Genomic DNA, 7,941 nt, shown 5'->3' on the forward strand with positions numbered 1-7,941 from the left:
CAGCTGGGAAGGCGGTCCGTGGGCGTATGCTTGGAGCAGCCCCGCTGAGCTCTGATGGTAGAAACGCTTGGGGTTTCAGGAAGATTGGCCCTCCTCCCTTTGGTGTCCAACACTGTGCTTTGCAGAATCTTCCCTCCAGGGGACAGCAAGGCAGCCAATGACCATCAGCACCCTCCAAGTGCGCAACAGGTGGGCAGTCCTCGTGGGGGATCCCTTGTCCCCAAATCCCTCCCTCACCAGGCTGGCTGGAGTCCCCAGGTTCCCGAAGGCTCTTGTCCTGGGTGGGTGTAGGTGCCCCGCGGACGGAAAGCTTCTCAAACCCGGAGTTGTGTGAGTGGGGAGTGTTTCAAGCGCCTCCCGGGAGGTAAGTTTGAGGGCAGGGAAGGGGGGTCGTGGTGGAGGGGAGAGCCTGGGGCCCTGGGGCTCTATACTGGAAAGGTCAAGGGTGCAGACTCCGGAGACAGTGAGTCTGGTTCTCTAGGCCTGCTGGCTCTGGACGGTCCTTAGTTGGGGGCGGTGGGTTTGGGGTCCTGAGTCTTGGCTGAGCCTCAGGGGCCTGGGAAGCGTCAGCTCCCATCACAAGAAACATCAGGGCTTTGAGTATTCACTTCTTAACTTCTCTTCGTACTCACCCGGGGAGGCAGATGATCCTATGGTCCCATTTTGCAGATGGGGGAAATGAGGCTTAGGAAGGTAAATAACCATGTCTGGATGACACGGCGGCAGGGACAGGGGCAGGGCTGGGCCCACACTCTACTCCCTCACCCCCAGGACCTTGTGGTCGGCCCTGCCTCAGAAACGGCCGATCTCCCGGCTTCCCAGAAACTGCTCCTGCGTTAAGCTTGGGACAAGCGTTACACTTGCAGGGACTAGGGTAAGATGATATTTTTTTTTAAATTTTTTTTTTTGACGTTTATTTATTTTTGAGACAGAGAGAGACAGAGCATGAACGGGGGAGGGGCAGAGAGAGAGGGAGACACAGAATCGGAAGCAGGCTCCAGGCTCTGAGCCATCAGCCCAGAGCCCGACGCGGGGCTCGAACTCACGGACCGTGAGATCGTGACCTGAGCCGAAGTCGGACGCTCAACCGACTGAGCCACCCAGGCGCCCCAAGATGATATTTTAAGAAAGAAACGGGGTGGGAAGACAGAGGCCAAAGAACTCAGAGAAAGCGACAGCTTCGGGAAGGGACAGCACTGAGTTGGCCTTGAAGGATTCAGGAAGACAGAACGGGAAGAAGGCATTGTGTTGAGGGGGGCACTTTAGAGAGGAAAGGGTTCTCATCTCTCAAAAATAAATAAAGTAAAAAAAAAAAAGAACTAAAAAAATTCATATGTTGAGGCCCTAACCCCCCATGTGACTGCATTTGGAGATGGGGCCTTGAGGGAGGAAATTCAGGTTAAATAATGTCAATCCCTATGGATCGGGACACTCATCCCGATCCCTAAGGATGACTGTCCTTCTAGGCTGAGGAAGAACCTCAGAGCTCCAGCTCCAGGCACGCACAGACGAAAAGCCACGTGGGGACGTAGCCGGGGGACAGCACCTACAAGCCAGAAGAGGGTGTCTCACCAGAAACCAACCCTGATGGCACCAGGGACTTCTGTCCTCCAGGACCGTGAGGAAACAGATATCCGTTGTTCCAACCACCCAGCCTTTAGGTTTCTGTCCCTGCAGCCCAGGACCGACGAGGTCCGTCCATCTCATTTGGAAGCAGTAACTTTGCAGACGGAATTAAGGTCTCCACGAAGCATAGTGGAGAGGGGAGGGGGGCACCTGGGTGGCTCCGTCAGTGAAGCGTGGGACTTCGGCTCAGGTCATGATCTCACGGTTCGTGGGTTCGAGCCCCGCGTCGGGATCTGTGCGGACGGCTCGGAGCCTGGAGCCTGCTTCGGATTCTGTGTCTCCCTCTCTCTCTGTTTCTCCCCTGCTCGTGCTCTGTCTCTCTATCTCTCAAAAACAAATAAGTGTTAGAAAAAAGAAAAAGAAATTAAAAAAAAATAAGAGGGGAGGATGACAGAGGAGAGTGCCACGTGATAACAGAGATTGAACAATGGGTCCACAAGCCCCGGGAACGCCGAGGGTGGCCGGCAGCCCCCCGGGAGCTGGGAGACCGGCCTGGGACAGACTGTCCCCTCCTGCCTTCCAAAGGACCAATTCCGCTGACATCTTGTTTTCCGGGAGTTCTGTCGTGTCGAGCCCCAGGCTGCGGTGCTCTGTTAGGCAGACCTGGGAGCAGAGCTCTGTGTCCCTCCCACACCTCACGGCAAGAGGCCGTGCCACCTGCGTCCCCCAAGGGGGACCCGTCTGTCCTGTGGGCACTGTGCTCTGAAGAATGAGCCCATCCTGGGCAGGCCAGGCTTGCAGCCCTGAGCACAGGGCACTTGTGAGGGGGGCTGGGGGCAGGAGGCAACCGTCTGGGCGTTCTCTCTGGCCGCAGGCAGAGCCCGTGCCCTCTGGACGTCACGGCCTCAGCACAGGTACCAGTTCCGGAGGTTGACGGAGACGAGGTTGTTGACTCTGGAGGAGGGTTCGGGGCTGCAGCCACCAACACACGTAGGATCCCGTCCGCCTCACTTCCTGGGGAGAGGGTTTCTGTTTTGAGATCCAGCAAAGGTGAGAGAGGTCTCATATCTGTTCTGGCCAGAGTCCCTCCTGCCCCTGGGCACATCTTTCTGTAAACGTGGTCCTTGCTTTCATTAACCCCTGAACGAATACGAGAACTTGATCAGCACTGATTCCTACACGATTTAAATCTCTCCGGAGTTTTGCAGTTACGCCCCTTGAACGTAAGTGACATGAGCCGACGCACGATCCCGGCACAGAAATAAAAATAGAGTCTATGTTATTTTACCTAAATATTCCTGTATGCATGTTCTCATGTTTGATTTCTGGGCCTCCTGCCACCATGCTCAAATACCAGAATGTGCCTAGCTGCGTCCCAAGTTTGGGTTAACGCGGTTTGTTGTTTTTTTGGTTTTTTTTTTTTTCCAAAGGCCTTTCTGAGGGCACGGCCTGGAACGTTAATTCTGGAAGAAAACGCACCACGACAGCGGGACATGTGGTACTGCAGGCTGGGACTGGTCTGGAGCTGCTTTAACCACCTCCTGCCCAGAAAGCGGGTCCGATGTGAAACGGCAAGCTGGATTTCCCGAGCGTTGGCCCGAAACAGCTTCATCGTCACAAAGCACTCTGGGAAGTAATCAGCAGGCGCTTTTCCAGTCACTCGTGCGCAGTCCGGCCTTTCGGCCTGTCTTGACCTGGCCTGCCCAGCACCTGGGCGCTGAAAGACCGCAGTCAGCGGTGGGGAGTAGTTAACAGGGGAACTGAGCAGCTGGCCTAGGGCCTCGGCCATCAGATCACCAGACGGTAATGCCACCCCCCTCGAGGCCACTAGCTAAATGGGGGACAGACCTCGGTAGAGAATCTAAATACTGCCTGTCGATGGGAGAGGTTCGAGCGGTCTCCGGGAGGGAGCCTGGGGTGAGGGGGGCACCCTAATGAAAGTCAGGAAAGGTTCTGGGGGGCTTCTCTGTGCAGCTAGAGAAGGCCCAGGGCTGGTGAATCCCATGGCATGAACCCCTTGGCATAAACATCCATCAGGATCGGCCCAGCCATGCAGACGTGCAGACTCCCGGTGCCTCCCAGGCCTACATCGCCAGGGACTCTGCACTCAGTGCTCGGTTTCCAGGGTGAGGCCGGCCCGCCCTCCCGGCTGTTGACGGCCATGCCCCAAAGCTGGTGGCCCTCTGGGCAGGGGAAGGGCTCTATCCCCATTCACCTGCTCCCTTTGGCCTCGTCCCCTCCCCTCCCCACTCCCCCAGCTCCCGCTCTCTATCCTCCTGTATTAGACAGCATGCTTTGCCTGTTCCCGTATTCCTTTCCTGTTGCTGCTGTAACAGGTGACCGTGAACTTGTGGCTTAAACAACACACACAGGTCACCTGACCGTTCTGTGGCTCCTAAGTCAGATACAGGTCCCCCTGGGTTCCTTTCTGGAGGCTCTGGGGAGGACCTCTGGGGAGGACCTGGAGGCTCTGGGGAGAACGTCCTTGCATGTTCTCGTGGCAGAATTCAGCCCCTTGTGGTTGTAGCGTCGAGGACCCTCTTTTCTTTCTGGCTGTTGTCAGTTTCCAGAGGCCACCACATCCCCTGGCTCACGGCCCCTTCCTCCACCTTCAAAGCTAGCGATGTCACGGCACGCCGAGCTTTGTTTCCCATCACAGCCAGGGGAGGGCCTCCGCTTGTAAAGGTTTCAGGGGAGGAAAAGCTTCCCTCTCTCCCCTCAAGAACAAGGTTCTAGGGCCAGGGCCTAGGAGCTGCACTGTCAAAGGCCCGTGCGCGAGAGAAATGGCACGCAGATTTCATCTGATGCTAGAATGCTCATTGTTAGGTGCACGAAGGACATCAGAGCAAGAGGACGAAGGCCCAGAAGGGCAGTGACACTCAGGGGACTTAACGTGTCACTTCAACAGAAGGCAATAGATTATGGAGAAGGGACAAGGTGACGAAAAGTGCTTGTGAGCCCCTAGGGGCAGAAGGTGAACACATGGGGGAAACCGAGGGAAGGTAGGGTTGTTTGGTGAGGTTTCGTTTGTGCCGACTTAACTCGGCCATCCCCGCCTCTGGCGATAAATGCTGTTCTTTCCTTCCGGGGGCAGGACAGGGAGCACACTTCCTTCCCAGGGCCGGCTTCCTGGGGGGCCCCCTGTGTGTTTAATGCTCCGCTGGCTGAAATCCTTAATAATGTTTGGACAAGAGGCCCCACATTTTCATGTTGCATCGGGGGGGCTGTGAATTATATCGCTGGTCCTGCCCCTTCCATATCGGAATTGGGGGCTCTCTTGGCTGTCGCTCCTTCTGGAACGCAGGCACGTGACCCTGTCTTATCGACACCCGACTTCCCAGGGAGTTCCTGCTCTATTACAGGACCCTGCAAACGTGGCCGAATGGAGGAGCTTCCCAGGCAGCCGAGACTGGTCAGGTCTGCGACAGATTCAAAGCCAGCGCCCTCCCGCCTCCAACAGGCCGGGGAGGAACTCCTCCTTCCGGTTCCAGGTCAGCACCTCTTCCAGAAGCTGGTAGCTGGCAGGCAGGCTGGGACGCTCCGTTTCGTGGGCGGCTAGAGCGAGCGTCGGGCCCCGAACTCCACTCCTGGGGGAGAGTATGACAGCTGGGTTCACACTTAAATATCCTAAAATCGATGCTGTGAGATTAATCTAGGGTAGAGTCTCACTCATGCAAATAAAACCATTACTTTGCTCATGTAGTGAGCTTGGCAGAAAAGCATTTGGGGAACAAAGTGGGCTGGGTGCGTGAGGAGTGTGGGCAAGGGAACGAGCTGATCCAAAGAGGGGCCTGTTCCAGAAGGGGCCGTCGTGTGTCCCTCCTTCCGCAGACGGGGAGAGGCCTTGTCTTTCCGTCAGGCAAAGCAGGTGAGGGTAAGAAACCAGTGTTTTGGGCCTGTCTACCAGGCCCTGTGTGCCAGGCACCAAAAATAAGGCACAAACAGGAATAAATTTTTGGTTTTGACACTTTAATTTCATCCTTTTCCCCTGAAGCTCCAGACTGAGCAGCTGTTTACCAGGAAAGGAAATTCAGAGCGAGGCAATAAAAAAGGTCGGAAGGTGGGAGCGGTAGCCGGCGTGTAACTGTATCGACCGCATTTCCAGTTTCTGGAGACGATGTCCGAACCTCTGCCCTGCGTGCATGTGCTTGGACGTCCCTGGGTCCCCTCGCCTCGGCCTCCCGCTTCCCTTGACCTTCTTCCGCCACACCCTATGGTCAGAGGGGACGTGCTTTTCGAATACAGATCAAGGGGCACCTGCATGGCCCAGTGGTTTAAGCGTCCCACTCTTGGTTTGAGCTCAGGTCATGATCTCACGGTTCGTGAGTTCGAGCCCCACGTTAGGTTGTGCGCTGACAGTGTGGAGCCTGCTTGGGATTTCCTCTCTCTCTCTCTCTCTGCCCCTTCCCTGCTCTCTCTCTTAAAAAAATACTATACAAACACAGATCGATCAATCCAGAGCCCCCTCCCCCCCCACACTCCTAAAAAAAATCCTTCTGTATCACTGTGCACCTGTCCTGATCACTCCAAGGCCAGCTATCAGACAACTTGGGGTGTCTCCTGTGCCCCAGAGCCTGCTGAGATTTTTCAAAGTAGCCAATCCTAAACCTGCTTATCCTGCCTCGAACATTCCTTTCCATGGAAACTACGCTAAAGGCAGATGCGCACAGTTCCCTCCTCTCCCTGTGCCCCTGACCGAGCCTGGTGCTTCCCCCTGAGGCTCCCTGGCAAGAGGTATACCGCCTCTCTTGGCAACTGTGTGTAATGAACTCTCTTTCCAATGGTAGCCGCCTCCTGATCTATTTCTTTACCGTAACTCGACTTTTCTGCTAGCACACCACGTTTTAAAACCGTAACAAACACTCGGGCTCCCTGCCCGCTTGGAGGTGAGGCAGGAGAAGTAAACAAATATCTCTTTTCAACCATCCCTCCATGCATCTATTCATCCAAAATTTATTGAGCAATATGGTGCTTGTAAAACATCTCCCAGAGTGAAGCTTGTCTTTTTACTTTGTTACACTGTCCTTTTACTTCGTTACACTGTCCTTAAATTTCCACCGAGTCCAATGTATTTCTCGGATTCCGCACCATTGGCGCTTTGGGGAATCGTGAGTCGTTCTCTGTCTTGGCGTCATAAAGATGTTCTGTGCTTTCTCCTAAAAGATCGAGAGTTTTGCTTTTTTCTCATTCAGGTCTGTAATTCATCTGGAACTTATGTTCACGTGTCGTATAAGGGAAATATACATTTTATGTTTGCCTTTCCGGTACTGCTCACTCTTGCCCTCCACTGATCTGTACTGGCATTTGCCAAATTGTCACAGACTGACCATCTGCCTCTGGCTTCCCTGTTCTACCCTGTTGGTCTATTTTTCTTAGATGCAAGCCACCACTGGCTTATTACCGCATATCCCTTTAGAGCAAGTATATACATCTGGAAGGGCAAATGTCTCATCTATCGTCCTCAAAATTGCCTTGGTGGTTCTTGGACTTTTACCTGCAGACGTGGTGGCCGGGGCGTGGACCACAGGCTGAGGGCAGCACTCTAGGGACGGTGAAACACCCAGATAGACGGAGCGTGGCTCCCTGGACAACCTCATGGACCGCCGGTGTTGGCTCCGGAACACCTTCAGACACTCACGTGAGGAAGAAATCCCCATTTTCAATTTCACCATCAATCTGCATTGATGCCAATTCAATGCAGCCAAATATTTACCCAAAGAAATGTGTTTTCCCTTGTGTATTAGCTTAGCTGAAGGTCCTGGTAAAATACCGAATCAGAACGATAGAACAGGCATCCTTATCTTGCTCTTGGCGCCAAGGAAAATAATTCTAGTGGTTTATCATTAAGTATGATGCTTTTTGGTAGGTGTTTCTTGGCAGTTTAAGAAAATTTCTGTCTAGGGGCGCCTGGGTGGCTCAGTTAAGCATCTGACTTTGGCTCAGGTCATGATCTCACGGTTCGTGGGTTCAAGCCCCGCGTTGGGCTCTGCGCTGACGGCTCAGAGCCTGGAGCCTGTTTCGGATTCTGTGTCTCCTTCTCTCTCTGCCCCTCCCCCGCTTGAGCTCTGTCTCTCTCTCTCTCTCTCTCTCAAAAATAAATAAACATTTAAAAAATGTTTTAAAAAAGAAAATTTGTGTCTATTCTCAGTTCGAAGAGGATTTGCTTTAAAAACTCATCAGTGGGAAAAATCGTGAGTGGAAATTGTATTTTAGCAAATGCCTTCTCTGCATCGAATAAGATGATTATGTATATGGACTTTCCCTTTAATCTTTTAATGTGGTGAATTACTTTAGCAGATATTTCGGTGTTGAACTGTCTTATATTCCTGAGTTAAAGACTCTGTGCTCACGATAAAGCATTTATATATAGACTGC

The 7,941-nt window shown here is 53.4% G+C and overlaps 1 long non-coding RNA gene across 1 annotated transcript; it reads left to right on the forward strand.

The window, feature by feature from the left end:
- Nucleotides 1–4,102: 4,102 nt before the first annotated feature.
- Nucleotides 4,103–7,661, forward strand: LOC128774209 (uncharacterized). Its single transcript, XR_008418684.1, has 2 exons — nt 4,103–5,057; nt 5,561–7,661. It is a non-coding gene; the product is annotated as an uncharacterized LOC128774209 (long non-coding RNA).
- The last annotated feature ends 280 nt before the right edge of the window (nt 7,662–7,941 follow it).

This window comes from Panthera pardus, unplaced genomic scaffold (genome assembly GCF_024362965.1).
Source record: "Panthera pardus isolate Hobbes unplaced genomic scaffold, ASM2436296v1 HiC_scaffold_3, whole genome shotgun sequence".
In the NCBI taxonomy this organism is placed as follows: domain Eukaryota; kingdom Metazoa; phylum Chordata; class Mammalia; order Carnivora; family Felidae; genus Panthera; species Panthera pardus.